This window comes from Scylla paramamosain, chromosome 19 (genome assembly GCF_035594125.1).
Source record: "Scylla paramamosain isolate STU-SP2022 chromosome 19, ASM3559412v1, whole genome shotgun sequence".
NCBI lineage: Eukaryota > Metazoa > Arthropoda > Malacostraca > Decapoda > Portunidae > Scylla > Scylla paramamosain.
This window is the reverse complement of record NC_087169.1, coordinates 2,815,968-2,839,486: the sequence shown is the minus strand read 5'-3', so window position 1 is coordinate 2,839,486 and position 23,519 is coordinate 2,815,968. Positions and strand designations below refer to the sequence as shown.

The 23,519-nt window shown below is 43.3% G+C and overlaps 1 protein-coding gene and 1 long non-coding RNA gene across 25 annotated transcripts in view; one reads left to right on the top strand and one right to left on the bottom strand.

Annotated features, from left to right (window-relative positions):
- Positions 1 to 8,510: 8,510 nt before the first annotated feature.
- On the top strand, positions 8,511 to 22,388 carry LOC135109581 (uncharacterized). 10 transcript variants are annotated; one of them, XR_010272799.1, is made up of 6 exons: positions 8,515 to 8,529; positions 11,003 to 11,098; positions 11,487 to 11,563; positions 17,336 to 17,437; positions 19,794 to 19,898; positions 21,729 to 22,388. It is a non-coding gene; the product is annotated as an uncharacterized LOC135109581 (long non-coding RNA). The 10 variants fall into 10 exon arrangements; XR_010272798.1 differs by having other exon boundaries at positions 17,308 to 17,437; XR_010272803.1 differs by lacking the exon at positions 11,003 to 11,098.
- LOC135109580 (ran-specific GTPase-activating protein-like) overlaps positions 22,310 to 23,519 on the bottom strand; it is a 29,325-nt gene continuing 28,115 nt past the window's right edge. For all 15 annotated transcript variants that reach the window (XR_010272794.1, XR_010272785.1, XR_010272796.1 and 12 more), the window contains one exon: positions 22,310 to 23,048. The gene's annotated coding sequence lies outside the window, so the exon portion shown is untranslated. The remainder of the gene's footprint in view (positions 23,049 to 23,519) is intronic.

Genomic DNA, 23,519 nt, shown 5'->3' with positions numbered 1-23,519 from the left:
CCTCCTCCTCCTCCTCCTCCTTCATCCTCCTCCTCCTCCTCCTCCTCCACAAACAATAAGTACCAGCAGCTCATTGACAAAGCCGCGTTTCTCTCCCGAAGTGCCGAGTGCTGTATCTGCAAACCACTTTGAGGCGAAGGGAGTTTTCCCCGTGGTGATATAAATGGAACTTTTCAGGCCGTTCACCTCCGCGATGGTTTTATTTAGCTTAACACTGAAATTCCATGCGTGGGTGAATGTTAATGTATGTATGTATGTTTGTTTGTATATGTGTGTGTGTTTGTGTGTGTGTGTTTCGTGTGTACGTAGATATATGAATGTGTGTGTGTGTGTGTGTGTGTGTGTGTGTGTGTGTGTGTGTGTGTGTGTGATTCTAGGTAATTTCGTCTGTCTTCATCTCTTTCTTTGTTCTTCTTTGGTCTGTGTGTTTATCTGCCTCTCTCTCTCTCTCTCTCTCTCTCTCTCTCTCTCTCTCTCTCTCTCTCTCTCTCTCTCTCTCTCTCTCTCACCATCTATCTACCTAGGTACCCATCGCATCGCATCAATCTCTCAGTGTATAATCCAGCCAAGGGACCCCGCCGCCAACGAAGGAGGGACGAGACGATAAGATTAATTAGAAGTGCGTCCCTGCCCTGCTTCCTTCTTCCTTGCCTCGGCCTGGTATGTGAAACTCCAGAGCGTCAAACTGTCCTTCACCTCCTGTCGCCCTCCCAGTAATCTTCGTTCAGCTCACTGTTTCGGTTATTTGAGCTTGTTTTCTCATTTCCTTCCGTTCCGTTGCCTCTTGGAGTCTTGTTTCGAAGTACTCAGATGCGAATGATTGAACTTCTCACCTCGTGAAGGCGTTTGACGTGTTATAAGCAGGAACACTTGAAGCACTTTCTCATAAGGATGACTTTTTCTAAACTGGTTCAGAGTGGAAGGAGGGAAATCTGCTTGATAATACCTAATCTAATCTAATGTAACCTGATTTTAAACTCTTACCCTCACATTCTTATATATTTGTTTACTAACTTATTTATTTACTTATTTATTCATTTATCTATTTACTTATATATTTTGTGCTCTTCACCAGACTAACTGATAAAAAAATCCCTACTTCTCGTCATATTTTTCACACCTATCTAGACTTCTTAACACTCACGTAAAAAATAATATCAAAAACTCCTACTGCCATCTCCCATCCAACTCCAGTGTTCGCTACGTGACTCTCCTTTATGGGACGCGAGGCCACGACTTTTAGGGGTTTTCTTGAGGTTTATAATGTATAGTGCATGTATTTTGTCCTTTTGTCCCGCCCCATTAGTGTTACCGCTATAGAAAAGAAGTAAGAAGGAGGAGGAAGAGGAAGAGAACGAGGAGGAGGAGGAGGGAGAGGAGGAGGAAGAGGAGGAGGAGGGAGAGGTGGAGTTACAAGAGGAGAAGGAAGAGAAGAAAGAGGAAGAGGAGGAGGAGGAGGAGGAGGAGGAGAAGGAGGAAGAGGAAGAGAAGGAGGAGAAGCAAGAAGAGGGAGATGTGGAATAACAAGAGAAGAAGGAAGAGGGGAAAGAGGAAGAGGGGGAAGAGGGGGAGGAGAAGGAGAAAGAGGAGGAGGAGAAGGAGGAGGAGGAGGAGGAGGAGGAGGAGAAGGAGGAGGAAGAGAAAGGAAGGAAAAGCATGACAAGGAGGAGGAAGAGGAGGAGGAGAAGGAGAAAGGAAGGAGTAGCGAGTGAAGGAAAAGGATGAGTGTAAGAAGCATGACGAGTAGGAAGAGGAGGAGGAGGAGGAGGAGGAGGAGGAGGAGAGGAGGAGGATGGGAAACGGCCTTTTTTTCTAGTCACTGAACATCATTATAAGACTGGTGAATAGAAATGATTTTTTTTTTTTCCCATACACTGAACTATTTTTTCCTCTGCGAACTCCGTAGATAACCTTTGCCCTTGACTGGAGCACCGGGACCTCAGCTGATAGATAAGAACATAAGAGCATAAGAAAATAAGGGAAGCTGCAAGAAGCCATCAGGCCTACACGTGGCAGTCCCTCTATGAAACATTTCTATTTCATACAGATCTTTTGTTCGGGTCTTGATTTCCTCGTGAAGTGATTCTTACAGTGGTGGCTTATGTGATGACAGTAGTAGTAGTAGTAGTAGTAGTAGTAGCAGTAGTAGTACGTAGTAGTAATAGTAGTAGTAGTAGTTATTATTATTATTGTTTAGGTCTTCATGGATGTTTTTCCTATTAATCATAGGAAATTCTTGCTAAACTATAAGTAGAATCATAAAAACACCATTGAAAACCACAGTATCTTTTCTATCGCTCTGAAGTTACCAGTAGTCGCTATGAGGCGGCGAAACGTGTGGAAATACAGGACTCAGTGATCTACCGTGCCCGCTACATGAATAATTATCGAGTGTATCGTGTATTCATGCCACCGCCGCCCAAGTGACCCGAGGGACCCGCCCACACACCCTTACGCCTACCCTGATCCGCCTGACTCGGGGGGCGGGTATGTGTGTATTGCTTTCTATATTTAGCTTTCGTCCTCTGCACCACATCACCCGTGCACTTTTTTTAACGTTCTTAGCCTGAAGTGTCGGAAGGCAGTCGTGGTAAAACTATCCTTTCGCGAACAGATCTTTAGAAACTTATTTACGTACTAAGCTCTCTTAAATATTTTTGTAGTCTGAAAAAAGCTAAGATTAACTTCCTTCACGCAAACTATTTTTACACAGTTTTAGAGGTTAGTGAAGAATGCCCATGGTAGTCAAAGGGTTGAATTTGTGGAGTCTTAGTTAATCGGTTCCCTCCCGCAATGGCGCAGGCAGATTTTTCAAGTGACACTTTTGTAAAGGCTCATGCCGCCTTCCAGAGCTCCCGATGCAGTCGCCGTCGAAGATTAGATTGATAGGAAGCATGTGAGTGTTCTTCGGCCATTCGGTAATAGCTTCTTAAAAAATTACCAGCGTTATTGCTGTTTTCATTGATAAAAAGAGACCCATGAGAACCCAATTACGATTATAGCCTTTGAAATCAGTCGTAACGAGAGTTTTCAAGGCAGCTTTTATGATTCTAGTGGCAGATTAACAAGGATACTGCATCATTGATAGGGGAAAGACTAGTGAGAACCATAACAATGCTTGTGGCCTTTGCAATTAGCCGTAATGAGAGTTTTTAAGTAAGCTTTTTATGATTCTAGCGATGGATTAACAAGAAGGAGAGCTCAAACTATTTCGTGACACTGGGCTAAGACCCATGTACAGTAAATGCGTATCAGTAAGGGCCGGGAGGAGGCCCGGGCCACGCGCTACCCCGGTGTGGAATGTGATAAAAGCATCCCCTTGTGCCTGGAAACAATGGCTATTCACAACACCTCCTCGGGAGAAGAATGTGTAACAATAAGGAGTTTAAATTTTAAGAGCAATCGTGGAGAGGGTGACAAAGGCGGGGCAGGGATACGGCTGCGGACTAAGTGGCAGCCTTCTCTGTGTCTGTCTGTCTGTCTTTCAGTCCGTCTGTGTGTGTGTGTGTGTGTGTGTGTGTGTGTGTGGTGTGGTGTGTGTGTGTGTGTGTGTGTGTGTGTGTGTGTGTGTGGGTGGGTCGGTGTGGGTGGGTGGATGTGTCTACTGGTCTTTGTCACTGTCGTCCCTTTGTCTCTCTCTCTCTCTCTCTCTCTCTCTCTCTCTCTCTCTCTCTCTCTCTCTCTCTCTCTCTCTCTCTCTCTCTCTCTCTCTCTCTCTCTCTCTCTCTCTCTCTCTCTCTCTGTCCTCTACCACTTTGCACTGACTACACACTTCACAAGCATCCTTCATCTTATTAGCGCTCCTTCAGTCCTTTGCAACGCACCCGCTGTTAAAAGGAAAAAGTACCTTAGCTGGCATGTTGTTAGAGTATTCCCTGCTGCTTCGCCTGTCCTCACGCTTCCTTCCCTCTCACTCGTGCTATCATGCCTTCTGCCTCTTCGTCAGAAGGTGCAGTGCAGATGTCCTGTCGCCAGCCGTCGCTTCTCTGCCACAAGGGGTAGTGCACGCGGCGGGCGCTCATTAAGGGAAGCCCGAAATATGTGGGTTATTTAGGTGATGAACTGGGGGATGTGAGGCTTGTTTTGATGAGGGACAGAGTGGAGTGGAGCAGAGAAGGACAGAGAGGAGCAGAGTGGGACAGGGTGGAACAGATTGAAACAGAGTGGAACAGAGTATGTCATTGTGGGAGAAAGATGGACAGAAAGAAAGAATAATTTACAGTAATTTACATCTAAACCTGCCTTCTCGAAAACAATGGTTAATTTAGCGGTACCATATTTATCAACAACATAAGGAACTCCTTCAGCGCCTCCGTCAAGAGATTAGCTCCTGGTATCCGCAGATTTTCGACTTAATTCTTTTCACACAGCTGTTTCGTAATACAAAAACAATAATTTACATATATACCTGCCTTCTTGTAGAAATAAATGCTTAGTTTATCATCAATATAGGAAACTCCTTCAGCGCCTCCGTCAAGAGATTAGCTCCAGGTATGCCTAGATTGCCTCACGCCCACGTAACCTGCAATGCCTGAGTGCCGCGGGCCGCTCTCTCCCTCAGGTCAGGGAAAGGAACCATTGTAGCTGATCTCTCGAGGCCATTACCACCCTTCCCTGAGCTTCCTCATTCCTCTCTGCATTACTTCCATCTCTTCCCGCCCTGCCTCACGCCCTCCCACCCTCGTCCATCCTCCTCTTCTCTCCCTCGTTAATTCTTCTCGTTATTTCCTTCATCTGTTTTCTATCTGTTGTAAGTGTATCTTCTCCTCCCGGCCTATCTCACGTCTCTCTCTCTCTCTCTTCCTACTCCTCCTGCCATGCTCCACCCTTCCCCCCTTCCCCCTTCCCCTTCTCTCTCTCTCTCTCTCTCTCTCTCTCTCCTTGTTCTTTTCCCTTCTATTTCCTTCTGCAGTGTACACTTGCAACAACCTCTCGCTCATTCTTGTTTTCCGCTTCTATTCCTCCTCCCGTGGTTGAGTAGTATATAGAATATCTTACAACATTTTCACTGCTTTGGTTGTCCTTAACCCTTCAGGGGACTGTAAAAGATATGTTTGCAGAGACACTGAAAAAAAAAGGAGAAAATAAATTTTGTTCTTTCTAGGGTAAATAAATATTTAAAAGAAGGTAGTACGAGAATCAAGTGCGTAAAAAAGCTGTAGGTGAGCATTGTAGCATTGTAGGAAGCACTGTGTCTAGCAACGAATGGGTTAAGGTCTCTTTCATCTGGTGGTGAAATGCTACACTGAAATAAGATGCTACTCTCGACACATCAGACTCCTTTCCCTTGCAGCTCCTCGCCTGATTGTGACGATTTAAAGCATCTCTCCATTCCCTCCTATCATTATTGTGCATTACGCTATTAGTGGAACCAGTGTGCTGTGCGACTTTCGAGCTTACAGTGGTTAATTAGCGAAGCAGCTTATGTATAGTGACGAGGCCTCCTGACGCCCACCACGGCTGCGTTATGTGTAGGTTTCATAAGGACATAAGAAAATGAAGGAAACTGCAAGAAGCCATTAGGCCTACACGTTGTGGTCCCTGTCCCAAACATGCTTGCCTATATCCATCTATCATTCCCATCCATAAATTTGTATATTATTAAAAAAAAAGGAACTCGATCTTCTAGTTATTAGTTTCTCTTAGTTTCTTTCTCCTTCCTCACACCCCCCCCCGCTCTCTCTCTCTCTCTCTCTCTCTCTCTCTCTCTCTCTCTCTCTCTCTCTCTCTCTCTCTCTCTCTCTCTCTCTCCCTGGACATATATTTAGGCATTTTGCAGCTGTGACTTTTGATTTCACGAGAATGTCTTCAGTGGAGGAAGGAAGAATGTAATGGAGCAGGTCATATTATTGCCGCCGTGTGTGTGTGTGTGTGTGTGTGTGTCGGCGCGCTGTGGTTATCCCATATTTTTGCATTTGAAATAAAAGTATATTATAAACGAGGAGAGGCGAGTTGACGCAGCGAATAAAATAAGGTGATTTATGGGCCCAGGTAGCGGCGCCACCTCCCTGTCCCCCTCTCTCCTTCCCTCCCTGCTGCAGGTGTGTGTGTGTGTGTGTGTGTGTGTGTTTTGAGACGAAAGAAGAAAGATAAGATGATTTCATATGTAGATAGATAGATAAATAGATAGATAGATAGGTAGATGAATAAACAGGTAGACTGAAATACAGAGATGCATACAGATATATGAACTGCAAACAGACGAATAGACAGACATGTAGCTCGAAACACCAGATAAATACAATTATAAAAATCACAGATAGATCAATAGGAGATAAAAAACAAACAAACAGACGAATAGAAACAAAGAAGCTGATCCAAATATACGAATACAGACACAGATAAACAATTAGATCCAAGTAAATACGAGAACAAGACAGTTACTAATAATTCCAAAGAGGTGACACTTCCCGCGCCGCCCTCACCCTCCTCCTGCCCTCCCCCGCCTGGCGTAGCTCGAGGGGCGCGGTGGAGCCAATATTCCGGCCCAGGGTGAGGAAGGGCACATCCTATTCAGCGGTCGTTATTAACCCCTGCTGGCTAATTACTCGATCGGACCGCAGCGGAAGGAGCCGAACGTGGTGGTGCCTCTCTCTCTCCCTCTCTCTCTCTGTCCCACCCTCCTGCACTCCTTTCACGCACCTACGCACCCATCCACCCACCCACACACACTCACACACACACACCTTCTCACGAGCCTTGATCACGAGGACTATTCAAGCATCAGATCCCCATGGTGTGTGTGTGTGTGTGTGTGTGTGATCGATGTAGGAAGCGATGCTTCATTCCCTCATATGAACCGCTGCTCATCTACTCCTGTGGTCCTCGTTACACACACACACATACACACCTTCCAGATCTCATACATTACACCACAGTTTTTTCTTTTTTCTTTCACCTGTGTCTTCTCATCTTCTCGTCTCCTCGTCTTCTCGTCTTCTCGTCTCTCCATCTCCTCGTCTCCTCGTCTTCTCTTCTCCTTGTCTTCTCGTCTTTCCGTCTTCTCATTTCCTTGTTTTCTCTTGTCCCGGAGCGCGGTACATCTGACAAAGACAGGACAGCCAACATACAGGGCACACACACAGACACACGCCGTTCCCTGCTCACCGTCGTGACCTCAGCAAGGGCACGCAAATTAGAGCCATCGAACAGGTCTGCTTACATTCTGGAGGCAGGGAAGGAATGTTACAAAAAGCCTGTAAATTGCAACCAGCCTGTAAAGAGGGGAGGCGGGAGTGTGTGTGTGGGAATAACACTATTAATTTAGAGCCACGGAGGAGAGGAGGAGGTGCCTTGCTGAGCCTCCCTTAGACTTGGTGGAAGGATGGGAGGGAAGGAAAAACAAAGGAGGCCACTTTATCTCGATGTTATAGCCACGTATTTCTAAACCCTGAGTTTTCTCATAAGGGTTATTTTTCCAAAGGCTACAGAGATGATTAGTCAGATTCTCATGGGTGGCTCTCTCAATGACGATCTTTGTTAAATTATCACTAGAATCTTGAAAACACCTTTTAAAATAGTAATGACTTCCACTGTTACTGTTAAAGATAATTGAAATACCAAACCGTTTAACCATCGGACCTCAGTGCCAAGGAGATAAAAGGGAAACAAGAGGGCCACACCTGCCTCTGGAATCAAGTCAGGGCTGCCCCTCGCCCCCTGGGAGAATGAGACTGCCCCATGTCCTTGGCAGAGCAGAGACCAACGCTGTTACCCTGCCAGTGACCCGTCAGGCCAGGGGCGTGCCTCTGTCAGTGAGGAATCCCTCAGCCGAGGCCTCTAACACAGTTACCGGTGCCACTTGTCGATCATTCTAGCAGAGCAACAATGTTTTTTTTTTTTGGCCGTGGCAGTGACGCAAGGCAGGGAGGCGGTGAGGCAATGAGGCAATGAATGCATCACCCACCTTCACTCCACTTCAACCAAACCCGCACCTGACTGTATCCCTTTTTCAAATTGCAGCGGCCATGAACTCTTTGCATTGTCATTCTCACACCCGTTTCTTATTACGACCACAAATCTCAGATACATATTCATACAGTCACGATTCAGAGCAAATGAAGCTTCGCCACTCAATTTCGATATGAACGCTCCTCAGTTTTGCCAGCTGAGGACACGCGAGCATGGTAACACTGCTACTGACCGATTGGCCTCAGTGTTTCCGTTTTCTTTAAAATGTGATGCAGATAAATTATATCCTTCCGTCAAAATCTTATATATAAGACATCAGGTTATGAAGGTCAGAATAACCTAGTGTCTTATTACTAAATATAGATTTTGGTAAGAGCCAATTTGCTGCCCAAATTAAAAAAAAACGGGAATACATGAACCAATCAGGGAGCGAGAGCATCCCTAGTGACAGTTACCAGGTGGCAGAATTAAAGGGCCGGAATCAGTAAGCACAGTGGCGTGCCGTGGACGTATGGGGGTGTGGCACAACTTCCCAGGCGAGGAGCGCTTGTCCCGCGGCTGGACCTGAGGCTGAGGCGCGGTCTCATCGACACAAGAGAACGTGATGAGGAGAATGAGGTGAGCGGCCCGTCAGATGCAAGTATTAGTGAATGCCTATAATTTTGACAATGTGTAACCAGTAGTGGTGGTGGTGGTGGTGTTGGTGGTGTGGTGGGTCAGGCGGGGTGCGTGGGCGGGATGTGTGGGGCCGGGATGTGGGGAGGGAGGGCAGGGTGCGGGTGACCGGGTGATGGGGGCGGATGATAAAACACATCAGGTGAGTGATCTCGTTTGTATTTGGTATGAGCGCGCGCGCGCACGCACGCACGCACGCACGCACGCACGCACGCACGCACGCACACACGCACACACAGACAGCATTACACAATCTACTAATTTTTGGTTGTGATAATTTTTGACCAGTCGTCCGGGCAGCTCCTCACTCCCTTCCCTCCTCAACAACCCCCAACCTCCTCTCCTCTTTCCCAGGCCTCCCTCCTCCCCAACCTCCACTCTCCTCTCCTCTCCTTGCTCTCCCTCCCCCATAGTCAATATCCTTCTCACCTCCATGCCTCTATTCTCTCCCTCCACCCCTCCCTATACCTCTCTTGTACTCCCGATCCTCTCTCTCTCTCTCTCTCTCTCTCTCTCTCTCTCTCTCTCTCTCTCTCTCTCTCTCTCTCTCTCTCTCTCTCTCTCTCTCTCCGCCTTTCATACGCTGCCCACACACTGTTTTTCTCGCCCTCCCTCCCTCCCTCCCTCCACCTGCAGACCATTCCTCTTTGCCCTTCCCTCTCCCCTCTCTCTGTTTCCCCCTCTCGCCCTTCCGATTTATCCTCTCTCCCAGCCTCCCCTCTCCCACCCTCTCCCCGGCCGATGAAACTTCGCTGCACTATAAAATATCGCAATTGGTTAACGATTTAACGCCGAAATCTGCATATAAATTTGGGGTTAACAAATTTTGAAAAGCTCGCATTTGTATGTTTTTTTTTTTTTTTTAGGATCTGTTGATAGTCATGTTGTGTGTGTGTGTGTGTGTGTGTGTGTGTGTGTGTGTGTACAGGTGTTTCCTTAACACACACACACACACACACACACACACACACATACACACTAGTGATATCAATGGCCACTGTACTCGTATGTCTTTGCCTTAGTCAATCGGCGGCCGTACATCTCCCTCCATCTTGAGTCGAGGAGAAAGAGGAGGAAGAGGAAGTGAAGATTCTTGGGTGAGAGGTGGCTTGACCTTAGCACTTCGAAGGCCAGGGGAAGGATCTCTCTCTCTCTCTCCTCTCTCTCTCTCTCTCTCTCTCTCTCTCTCTCTCTCTCTCTCTCTCTCTCTCTCTCTCTCTCTCTCTCTCTCTCCTTTTTCTTCTTCTTCTTGTTTTTAACATTGGCAAGAGCTGTGATTGTAGATTTGAGTGTTGGCCTTTTCAGGCTCACTTAGACTCACTTCACTTGATGTGAAAAGCAACCTTCCTTTGTGTTCCTTGCTGTTTACCCCAGGTATTGAGATGATACAACTTAAAAGATGTATTCATATATTGTTTTATATATTCCTTTTATTTGAAATGACCTTATTCCGATTTGAAATTTTGAACAGTAATTGTTCGTACTCATCTTGACACGGAAAGACGCGCCTTATGCTTTGTGCTCCTTTCGGCACGTAAACCCCGACAAGCAGGATGTTGTGCATTCACTAATTCTTGGTGTTCCGAAGCCTTCCGCACGGCACTGCTCTCGCCGCGTTCGCTGTATTTAATTGTCGGTAGCACATTAAGCACTGTTTCTGTGAAGAAAATTCATATTTACTGTTGATATGATTGTCGTCATTTTGCACAAATGTCATTTTGTTTGAAATGTTCTGGTTCAGGACACCACGCTGAGTAATGTGATATCAAGTGTTGAAATCATTCAGATCCCTCCATTGCACTTTGTTGATTTTTTTGTGAAAATCATAAAGAGTTTGATGTGTAAAGATAATTCTTATCACATTGCAGTTGTAATATAACCTGTAATCCATTGCTTGGCTGAATCTCAGTGATCTTGCATCACTTTAAGCTCATAGTGCACTATTAAATTATCAGTGCTCTTTGACTGTTTGTTTTTGATAATTGAAAAAGAAAATTTTATATTTGCAATCAGTTTTTTAAGTTGACCTAAGAAACAAACATTGATGCAATTTGGAGTCCATATGTTTAATTAAACATATTCTCAGTTTTCACAAAGTAATAATAAAAAAAGAGTTATGTCTGTGTGTATGATTAATGAAAGAAGCAGACCTGAAATTGTGTCTCTTCCTCGTGTAAGGTGTGCAGCTTACCCTTCAGGCCCCTGCCGGTGCGGAGAGAGAGAGAGAGAGAGAGAGAGAGAGAGAGAGAGAGAGAGAGAGAGAGAGAGAGAGAGAGAGATGCAACCGTATTTTAAGCTAAAGATGTAGGATGTCCACCTGTTCTCCTTGTTCTGCCTGTCATGAAGTGTGTTGTGGTAGCACTCTAGCTCCCTCGTTACAAGTGGCCTTCATTATTTACATTACACATTGTTACAGCGTAAGGAGTTGCTGGGTGTGGCCTTCAGTAGGATAATGAGGATGGAAGCTGGCAGTGGTGACCACATCAAGACGTGGCACCACAACACAATGAAGGTGTGTTGCTGCCTGTCTTCATTCCGTGAAGAGCACACCAAACTCCACCCACACACTCCACCTCACCACACACCTCACCACATAAGCATTTACTCCCCTTTTTTAAAATCTATTAATATTTAGCTTATCTATAGGCTTTTACAATTGTCTTCACTTTTTTTTTTCATCAGATTTTGAACATTTTCACTACAGATCTGCCGGAAAGTAGAATGAAGATTGGTCTGGAAGCAGAATCTGAAAGCATGGAATTAAGTTATTAAGAGCACGGATGTGACAAGAAGCAATATAAACAATGATAATAGTAATAACAATAGAAGTATTAGTATAAGTAAGTCAATTTGAGACCCCATTGCAAATCTGACGTGCACTTAATGTTACTTCCCGGCAGGCCCGGAACGTGAACACACGATGATCCGCTTTGAGGAGGACAGTGTGGCATTCTCTTGCCTCACAGCAGACTGCAAGGTGAGGCTCAGGGAGGCTGCTGGAAGGCTCTGGTCACCGTTTCACCACGCTGTCGTTTGTTGCACCTGTCCGATTCATTCTGCACGGTTGCCTTCCAAATGTTACACATTAATTACAAATTTTGGTATGGACTGAAAATGTGACACGTACTCTGCGAGTGCACGTGCACTTGCTGCATCTCTTGTTGTCAGAGCCGCTCGTAACTTGTTGTTCTCTTGCGGTGGATGGAAGGGTGACGTTTGCTGACGTGATGACGTGAATCGTGTTTGGACAACATTCGGCTTTTGGCTAACGTCAAGTAAACGTGTCTTTGCTTTGTTGCTTTCTTGTAAATGTTTACAATAAGTTATAAATTTCTTATGTCAGCCAACCAGTTGTGGCTGGGAACTGGAGTTGTGCTGTTTTTGTAAAGGTTTGTTAGAGGTTGAACTAATAATTCATATTTGCTAGTTAAGCTAATTTTTGTACCTACTTATTATGAATTTGTCTTCCTCCTCCATACTTTTTTTTTCTTCTTTCTTTAATGAAGAGGCAAGGTGATGTCTGAGAACAACTTACACATTTTAAAAGTTTGAACTACATTCTGATTTAACTGTGCTGCTTCACAGTCCATTTTAAATATCAGGATGCACCACCATGTAGGGAAGGAGTTAGTATAAATCTATGTAAAAGATAATTTGAGTGTAGCTTTTGATGTTGTAGTGTAGGTAAATGAACCACAATGCAGGCAGTCACTGCAGTCCTATGTTGTCTTGCCTTTGAGTGTTAATGCTACAGCTGGGAAGGATATTGTTGGGTAGTGAAGGCAAGGCAGAGCTGGGGGCTGACCAGCAGAGCAGTAGCACTCACCAGCCATTCAGACATGTGCATAAGCTGACATTCAGTTGCCTTTTGTTTTCACCTGCTTTCTCTGTCACTCCGACAACGCCGAGCGTCTTGATGCGCGACGATCCGTAGAGCACCATCATTGCCGGACCGAGCGGGTCGAAGATAAATCGTAGCATCCTCTTTGAACGAATATTTATTTTAATAAGTACAGTGTATTGAATTATAAGATCTGATGACAGAATATATTTAAATGAAGATGTTATTGTAAAGCTGCAAACTAAAAGTACAATTAGGGAAAAAAATGACAGTGTCTCACCATATACAGTATATTGTGGCTACACAAGACTTGCTTGTGTCTCCCTCCCTGTGCTCAAAATGCTAGCCAGTCATGGAACAACTTGGGAGGCACTCAGAGGTCATGTGCACTACAGTAATAGGAGTGCTTTAGATAGGTTAGTTCTTGCCTACCTTCGTATCAAATGCCACGTCATGTGCCAACATTTCAAACGTGGAATTGTAAGAGAAGGTAGAAATCCTGGTCAGGGATGTTTTTATCCAGCAATGTTAGGTGGATCTGGAGGGATATTATGAACTGTGTGTGTGTGTGTGTGTGTGTGTGTGTGTGTGTGTGTGTGTGTGTGTGTTTTGTTTTTTTTTTCTTCCACCTACGGAAAGAGCTCAGATCTTTGGGTAGGAATGAGACCTACCCAAAGATCTGGGTATGTTTATGGTACCCAAAGATCTGAGATGTTTATTAAATCTCTCTCTCTCTCTCTCTCTCTCTCTCTCTCTCTCTCTCTCTCTCTCTCTCTCTCTCTCTCTCTCTCTCTCTCTCTCTCTCTCTCTCTCTCTCTCTCTCTCCTGTATTATATGAATCACTCTTCAATAATAGCACAACGCATTAGTGAGACAACTTCTCCCCTTTATAAAATCAATTTGACAGTTTGTAAGAATTTAATTATCTTCCAAAAAATTGGCCCATTTGTCTTTTTATTATCTTTTGACATAGTTTTGGTCTGTTATTTAGTGTGTGTGTGTGAGTTAGTCTGTGTGAGATTGCTGGCATGGTACATATGTAGATAAATAGATTATTATTATTATTATTATTATTATTATTATTATTATTATTATTATTATTATTATTATTATTGCTAAAAGTTTGAATGATGTACGTGTATGTATGTATGTGTGTGTGTGTGTGTGTATGTGTGTGTATGTTTGTGTGGGGGGGGCTTTGTCCAGGCCACCCTATGTGTAATTGTCAGTATGGTATAGAGAGAGAGGGAGGGTGCCTTTGATGTCAGGAAATAGAGTACCATACTTACTGGAGGAGGCAGTAGGCACCTGCCAAAATGATAATTATTCCCAGTGAGGTCTAAAGCACTGTTCAGGGGGTGCTGTGAACTTATCATTAAACCCAGCTGTGACCTCACTGAACGTTTCCCTTTGTGTCTCACAACACAAGGGGGCAGTCACAGCCTGCCCTCTAAAGACAACTCTCTTCCTCCACACAAAACTACAAGCACCTAATAACACACGCGCACACACACACACACACACACACACACACACACACACACACACACACACACACACACACACACACACACACACACACACACACACACACGCCTTTCACTCATAATTTCAAAATTCATGGTGACTCCTACACCAGCCTCAGAGTCCCCATCTGGGGAGGGGACCACAAATGTCCCCATGTCAGAGTGCTCTTCTGACAACAACCCTAAGTGTCTTGACATCCCCCTCATCTTTTTCTTCATTAACTTCTGCAACATTCGTGGTCTAAGATCTAGTTTTCAATCTGTAGAACACCACCTCTCCTCTTCTAAACCTCATCTTTTTTTCCTCACTGAAACTCAGGTGTCTGAGGCAACTGACAGTAGCCCCTTTTCTGTTCCCTCCTACTTTCTTTATCCTCATTTTTTATCCAAAGCTGGATGCTGCATTTATGTGCGCAATGATTTGATGTGCTCTCGTGCCCATGCTCTTGAGTGAGTTTTCCACCATCTGGCTACAACTACAGAGTCACTCTCAAACTAAATTTATCTGAGCTGTATACCTCTCACTTAACTTCTTTGACTATAAGAAATTCTTTGACTACTTAACTTCCAAAGTGGAGCACATTCTGACTCTTATCCCTTATGCAGAGATCTCCATTCTTGGAGACTTCAGTGTTCACCACCAGCTTTGGCTTTCCTCTCCCTTCACTGACCATCCTGGTGAACTAGCCTTCAACTTTGCTATCCTCCACGACCTAGAGCAATTGGTGCAACACCCTACTCATATTCCTGACCGTCTTGGAGATACGCCCAACATTCTTGACATTTTCCTGACCTCTAATCCTTCTGCTTATACTGTCACCCTTTCGTCTCCGTTGGGCTCCTCTGATCACAATCTCATCTCTGTATCTTGTCCTATCGCTCCAATCCCTCTTCAGGATCCCCCTAAGCGAAGGTGCCTCTGGCGTTTTGCCTCTGCTAGTTGGGGGGACCTGAGGAGGTATTTTGCTGATTTTCCTTGGAATGACTACTGCTTCCGTGTCAGAGACCCGTCTTTGTGTGCTGAGCGCATAACAGAGGTGATAGTGTCTGGCATGGAGGCATACATTCCTCACTCTTTTTTCTCGACCTAAACCTTCTAAACCTTGGTTCAACACAGCTTGTTCTCGTGCTATACATGATAGAGAGGTGGCCCACAAAAGGTACTTAAGCCTTCCATCACCAGAATCTCATGCACTTTATATTTCTGCCCGGAACCATGCCAAGTCTGTTCTCCAACTAGCCAAAAACTCCTTCATTAACAGAAAATGTCAAAACCTTTCAAGATCTAACTTCCCTCGTGACTTCTGGCATCTAGCCAAAAATATCTCCAATAACTTTGCTTCTTCTTCTTTCCCTCCTTTATTTCAACCAGATGGCACCACTGCTATCACATCTATTTCTAAAGCTGAACTCTTTGCTCAAACCTTTGCTAAAAACTCTACCTTGGATGATTCTGGGCTTGTTCCTCCCTCTCCTCCACCCTCTGACTACTTCATACCACGTATTAAAATTCTTCGCAATGATGTTTTCCATGCCCTCGCTGGCCTAAACCCTCGGAAGGCTTATAGACCTGATGGGGTCCCTCCTATTGTTCTCTGAAACTGTGCCTCCGTGCTTGCACCTTGCCTAGTCAAACTCTTTCAGCTCTGTCTGTCAACATCTACCTTTCCTTCTTGCTGGAAGTTTTTTTTATTATATATATATATATATATATATATATATATATATATATATATATATATATATATATATATATATATATATATATATATATATATATATATATATATATATATATATATATATATATATATATATATATATATATATATATATATATTTTTTTTTTTATTTATTTATTTATTTACTTATTTATTTATTTATCTATTTATTTATTTATTTTTTGCTGTTGGCCAGTCCCCCTCCTACATAAAAAAAAACACTTCATACCTTTTGTTTTATTTTAGATTACTTTTTAATTCCTTATTTAAACTGATTTACATAAAAATATGAAGAATAAACAAAAATCAATAAACCTCCCAAAATAATAAAAAAAAAAGTTGGGTTTTTTTAAATGTGTGTTTTTCCAGCTCTGAGTGATTGTGGTGAATTGTGGTGTGTTTGTGGTGAGTGATGGTGTGTTTGTGGTGAATGGTGGTGTGTTTGTGGTGAGTGATGGGGATTTTGTGATGACAGACTAGTGGTGGTGTTAGCACAGGATGAATATTGACACTAACCTCTCAACTTTCATTGTTGTTATAGTAATACACTCACCACCCTTTGCTGTGGTGTGGTGGTGGTGACGGATTGTGTGATGGCGTCCCCTTGCTTCTCTGGACTTGTGTGAGGTGCACCGCCCTCTACCTCCTCCCTTTTATTTTCACTATTGTTACATGATGTGAGGTGCCTGGTACACCCCTCCCCCATTCCTCTTTTTTTTTTCCTCCACCTATCTCCTCCCTCTCCTTCTCTTAGTCTCCATTATGCAAGGAGTAACAGTATCTTCTCTTCCTCTTCCTCTCTTCCTCCCTCTCTCTTCTGTTTCCACTAACTCCCTCAATTTACAGTTGTTTTCTAAGGTTTAAATATGGGTGAGGGGTGAGGGGTGAGGGGTGAGGGGTGGTGTGTGTGGGTGTGAAATGATGCAGCAGCAGAAAGTCATGACAACCCAGCTGATCACCTCTGTAGTCTTGGAAAACAGTGGTGAGAGAGTGAAGGGTTTCCAAACACGGGTCAAAGATGAACGGCGAATCCTTACCTTGCTTGTCATAGATACAGAAAATTTCCTTCACCTCCTCCAGCGACTCCTCATCGCCTTCAATAAGGAACTTGGCGGCCAAAGAACTCCTCAAACTAGAGTGCACCAGAGCCTGCACAAGGAGAAGGAGGAGGAGGAGGAGGAGGAGGAGTGAATGAAAATGAAATGAATGAATGAACGAAAGTATGTATATATATCTATCTATCTCCTTATCTCACCCTGCCACCTGTCATTCTCAGGATGGTAGAGATGGTGTCCACATTGATGGTGCCCTTCTCTGTGTCCAAGGCATGCACAGACCTGTGTGGGCATGGGAGAGCTGGGGAAGGCTGTGTGTGTGTGTGTGTGTGTGTGTGTGTGTGTGTGTGTGTGTGTTAAGGGAGTTTTGCTGTGATTTAGGAACATATAGGAGTCAAAGGGGTCCCTTATCTTACACTCTTCTATCCTGCTTAATTTCAACTATCCTGCTTAATTTCAACTGGCAAACCTTCTTCTTCCTTTCCTCCTCCTCCTCCTCCTCTCGCTGCCTTAAATCCTCGCCAAATAACTTTATTCGGTTTTGATTTTAATCTTGACTACTTTTTTTGTTGTGGAAGAAACAAGATCCTTCAACCCCAATCACAGGAAGAGGCAGGAGGGATGCGGCAGACAGCAGATGATGGCAGGTGATGGCAGCCTCGTGGTTCTCTTCCCTGTTCCTTGGTGGCGCTGCTTCACTCCTTACCGGCAAGTCTCGTCCTACTGTTTGGGAGGCAATTACGCCGCCGTAAAATATTGATGGGGAAGAGGAGGAATCTGCCATGAATAATTTGTTGTAATGTTTCTTCTAATGGTTTTCCTCAGTCGCTTACAAATAGTGTTAATTTCTCACTCGATTCTTAAACATCTCCTCCTCCGCCTTAATAATCAGGTATTTACGAAGGGAGAGGGGAGAGGGAGAGGGGAGAGTGGCTCACACCGATGCATCATCCACTTAGCGCCAAAAATAACGAGGCAGCCAAACAGTCATGCTCGTCTTGACGCGTCGGCCGTAGACAGGAAGTCGGCCGCTGTTCGTCGCGTGAGAACGCCGAGTGACACACACTCGCTCAGAAATACAGCGAGTCACGAACCAGCGCAGTGATTTTCCAGGCAAGACTTTTTTTTCTATGAGGTATTTTTTGGTGCAACACATGCAGGTATTCAACGCGGAAAACAAAAGGAGGGTACAGAATGATGGAGGAAAACAATGGCATCTCTTTTTTAATATGTTTGATACCCTGAGGCACTTCCCCGCAGCACACAAGAGCGTCGTGCTGGGTGGCGAGCCGCGCTGCGTGACACGCGGCGCGGGGCGGAGGGACAGCGTGGCGTGGTATCACCTTCCCCAGACACAACGCAAAACTCGGGCAAAACTTGAAATACAAGCTTAATTTTATTTGCACTCCAAATCTCGTGAAAAATAATGTTAATGAAGACTCGATGCCGCTTATTTTCTCCTCCACAGAATAGCGAGGCTAATTTGGGCACCGTGTTAATGCCTCCCCTTAATGGAAACCTGGATGGCCCCGCGCCCTCCGCGGACCAGCCCAGAATACCACGACCAGGGGGCGGGGAAGGAGATGGGAGAGTGGCTCACACCGACGCATCTTCCACTTAGCGCCAAAAATAGCGAGGCAGCCATCCAGTCATGCTCGTCTTGACGCGTCGGCCGCAGACAGGAAGTGCGGCGAATTTTGGTCCTGAGGCGTTCACTGATTTCCTGAACGAAACTGTGTTTATGTTAACATTTCATTCACCCTCCATTATTCTGTCAATTATTTCTTTCTCGTCAGTATCTTAATTTTTTTCTTCATTTGTTCAGACGGAAGGACCGATATTCCTTATAGTATATATATATATATATATATATATATATATATATATATATATATATATATATATATATATATATATATATATATATATATATATATATATATATATATATATATATAACGAGAGAGAGAGAGAGAGAGAGAGAGAGAGAGAGAGAGAGAGAGAGAGAGAGAGAGAGAGAGAGGGCGGGGGAAGCAAAATCCAAGTGTCTTGCCGCCATTTTTATGTCTAAAGTTTGTGGATTTCAGGAAGAGAAGAAAGAGGAGAAGTACCGCAACTATTAAAACCAGACTCATTTTCCTTTCCTCCTCCTCCTCCTACTACTACTACTACTACTACTATTACTACTACTACTAATACAACCACCACCACCACCACCATCACCACCACCACCATAATCACCACCACTACCACCGCTAATACTACTACTACTACTACCACCTTCACTTCCTATGACTATTTACTGTCTCGTTTTTCCTACTATATTATTATAACCTACACTTCCTCCTCCTCTTCCTCCTCCTCCTCCTCCTCCTATTTTCCTTCCTTCACTGTTATTATTATCATTAGTCGATCAGTATAATAAGTTTCCTAAGATCATATGACGTTTCTTAATAATGTTTTTTTTTTTTCTTCTTCTTTTGATGCATTAAGGAAACAATGTGTCGTCTCGTTCACTGTTCTGGAACTCATTCATAACCTGTTAGAAACTTCTTTTAATTCCGAATCACTTTACTTATCGTACTCTTATATTTTGGGAGTTCATCTTACATACGTATAATATTTTAGTCAGAGAGAGAGAGAGAGAGAGAGAGAGAGAGAGAGAGAGAGAGAGAGACCTACAATCATTCAAACACTCGTTAATTACAAACTTAAAAAACATCGATATTTTTAATGAAATAACTTTACTTACACAAGCCAGCAAACATACGAACGCACACAAATTAATACCAGTGATAGAAAAAGAATTTATATAGCAACGTATTCTGAAACGCTTCATTTGTTCTCTCACCATATTTTTTTTTTTTTCAAATGCCACAGAGATGATTAGCCGGGTTTTCAATTGCGTTTCTCCTGTTAATAATATAGAAATCGTGTTAATGTCACTAGAACCATTAAAACATCTTTGAAAACCTGTGCAACTTCATTTAGAGTCTTATCAGTTTAGTGGAGGTGCGGCGCAGAAGTGTTTCAGAATAGGGATCATTGTCTCGTATTCCTCCAGCCTGGTGTCCCCGCTCGGCTCTTTTCACGACTCGCAACGAGGGAGAAAGGTCGAAGTGCGGTGGTCTCGTGGCGGAGGGCTGAAGGAGGCGGTGAAGGAGTGAAGGTAAGAGTATGGTAATGATAAGAATATTAGATTATTACTCAGTGCATGGAATTAATGTGTAACCCTTGAGATTGCGAATGATTAGGTTGAATACGTGAGGATTAGAATGGATAGGTGTGATTGGGTTAGTTTTGTCCAGGTATGGGGATTAGGTAAGCCACGTTAGGTAATGTGATTAGCTTGAGCTGATATAGGTTGACCAGGTGAGGTTGGTAGGTGTGATTAGGTTGAACAGATGGTGATTACAACACTTAAGTAGTTAAGCTTATCAGGGGAGAGATGAATATGCTGATCAGATGGGAAGTTATAGAAGTTTAGCATTTTGCGAGGGAATAAGCTGCAAGGGTGATTAGACTGCAGGTAAAGTGATTTAACTTGTCAGGTGAGAGAAGTATGCTGACCAGATGGTAAGTTGGTTGCTTGTTTGTCCAGGTGATTGACGTCTGATTAAGCTTACTGAGGTGATAATTAAGGAAGTGAATTTGAGATTATATTATATAAGCACGTAAAATCATGTTGGATTGGTGTGTCCGTGGCTGCTATTTTGTGGTCCCTCTGCTTATTCGCTGTGCTGAGTAGCAGTTGGCTTGTGAACTACGATTGGTCATTATTTTCCTTTATTCATTATCACACACACACACACACACACACACACACACACACACACACACACACACACCTACCTACTTACCTACCTTTAATAACGCTGTATGCACACCCACGCACTCTCATGCAGAAAATACTGATGACACTCAAAAAAAAAAAAAAACTGGTGGCACTCAAAATATTGGTGAACTCAAAAATACTGGTGATGAACTCAAAAAAATTGGTGATGCACTCAAAAAACTGGTGATGCACTCAAAAATCTGGTGACACTCAAAAACCTAGTCAGGCAGCCAAAACAATGGTCATGCACTCAAAAGACATAACCCCTTCTCAAACACACACACACACACACACATTTCCATTCTAAATTTGCATTAGACTTTTCTAATACTGCTTTGTTCTATTAAACTACTTATTTATTTATTTTTTTTATTTATTTTTTTTTTTTTTATCCAGTTCACCTGAAAGTTGGCCTATTTCAAATAGTTCTTTTCCTAATTTGTTATTCATCTGATAAATATTTTCTTGTATAATATTTCCTCATGTATTTGGCTACAAAATTCTTTCCCTTATATGACGTGTTCATCATACAGTGGGTTTCAAAAAGATAGGCTAGATTTGAAATTGTTGTTTCTCTGGAACCATAAACTGACTATGAATAAAATTAATAAACTTAAAAGGTACGGATCAAAGTTTAAAATGACTCTTCTTTTCAAATTGTAAGTTTTTTATTTGTGTTCTTCATGAGCGCAGAGATAGAAATATTTAATCAGGTTCATCTTTCAAACTTGTGTATTAACTGTCATGCCATTGAAATATCTGTGATGCCATGCAAATTTCTTCTATCTGGTGCTTTCTTCTACTCTGCATCATCCTTCAAATTTTTGCCTTTAAATTATAATAGGGACGTATTTGTCAAACGCGCATTTCTCAGCTTCAAACGTTATACTGCCATACTTTTCAGATTTTCTCTACCCGGTGCTTTCCTTTCTTTCAATTTTTGTTTCTTGAATATGACAGTATGGAATTTAGCCATATTTCATATTAAATCTCAGCACAGTTCCCATACCATGCAGTGCTTGTCAGGCTTCCTCCATTTTCCCATCATATATCTTGTGTAGTCTTAGTTTTGTAGGGAATCAGTTATCAAACACATTACAAGGAATCACTACACATACAAGAAGCTTCATGTATCTAGGAACTAATGGTCTGTTTTCCTTGTAGGTGTGAAGTGTGCAGCTTCCACTTCATCATCCCATGAACAGCCCACAGGAATCTCTACCAGCACCTGGTTATTAAACAGTGTTGTCACGCCAGGCCCAATGTACTCCATTGCAATCAGGGAGTCAAGCTTCACCAGGAAAAGAGGCAGAGCGTCACCACCTTCAAGCCCCACAAGAGGTATTAAGTATCGTTGGGACAAAGCAATCAGGGAAGAGTCAAGTTGCAGTAAGAAGAGTGTGTCAAGAATTTCAAGCAGGAAGAACACGTAAAATTCCCTTCAAGTCATGGCAGGGACCGACAGGCAACCTTCAACACTTGTGGAGGCACGAGAGCTGCAGGCAGTTTCACAAAGAAGAGGTTGCTCAAGGTCACTCAAGTTGACGCAAGGACACAAGAATTGGCAAGTGTTGTTGCTCCCAGGCCCTGCTGCAAGAGTTCTCCAGTCCACTCCAGTCTGGGAAGGAAGAATATAGCAAGTCCCTCTCTTCTGTACTCAACAACCACCACCACCACCTTCCTTCAGGCTTGGGATAAGTTTTGTACATTCCAGCACTTCAGTAATAAGGAAAAAAAGTGCCATGTTTATATTATTGTTGTGTATTTATTCACTTAACATTCACATTAAAACAATAAACATTCAGTATACCATCTTGAACATAATGATAGTTATTTATGCCATGTCAATAATATCTTTGGCAAATAGTCTTTCTGGGAGTACAGGTCATGCCCTCAAGGTAAAAAAAAACTGATAGTTATTTATGCCATGTCAATAATATCTTTGGCAAAGTCTTTCTGGGAGTACAGGTCATGCCCCCAAGGTAAAAAAAAAAAAAAAAAGTCAGGATTGGCTACTAAACTAAGTTTAAGATACCATTTGCACATAGAAGCCCCATCCCAGCCGACACTGGAGTCGCTGCGATGGGGCTTCTATGTGCAAGTGGTATCTTAAAAGTTTAGAGGGCACAATCCTGTTTTTTTTTTTTTTACCTTTGGGGCATGCATGAATTGTTATCAAATATTTATTTTTACACTATTATACCACACTGTTAGCAAACTATATATTTATTTCACATATATAATAAGAATAGTCACAAATTTATAAAGACATACAAGTCGTACACAGCAGTGCATCCTGGACTAGAGACACTACACTGGTGGAGTCATGTGCTGTGGCACCTGGCTCGACACTTGTACAGCAACAGCACACCCAGTACTGGCTGCAGACACTCTCCATTTGGCTCTTCACCTGATGTCACACCCTGCGACATGGCACTACTGGCCTGACTGCAGACAGGACGTTCGCCAACACAAGACAGACATCTGCAAAAGAGTAATGCAACTTGGGGAAGACGGAAAGTTACTAAGACATGAACTTATATCACACATACACACTAATTCTATAACTCAAATGCCGGCATTTTACTTTTCACAAACTTTTCACTCCCTACAGCCCATCACCTGGCCCAAACAATCCTGAAACACCCCACAATTCATATCTATTTATCTTTCTATATCCATAAATTCCCAAAAAAACCTTATTTTTCACTAAACACCTTTCACGTGCACATCTCGCAACAAAAACTCAAGCAACGCATCCTCTCCTCTTATTTCACACTGATCACTGCAGACCATTCCTTCTAACCCTCTTCAGTAACTCTCCACAACACACCACACCAGTAACACTCATCCATCCCGGTCACTCTTAACAAAAGCACCACATGTGCACTTACCCAGCCCACACACTGCCTCTCTTGCAATCCTGTACCACTATTTTCACACTTACTGCTCTTC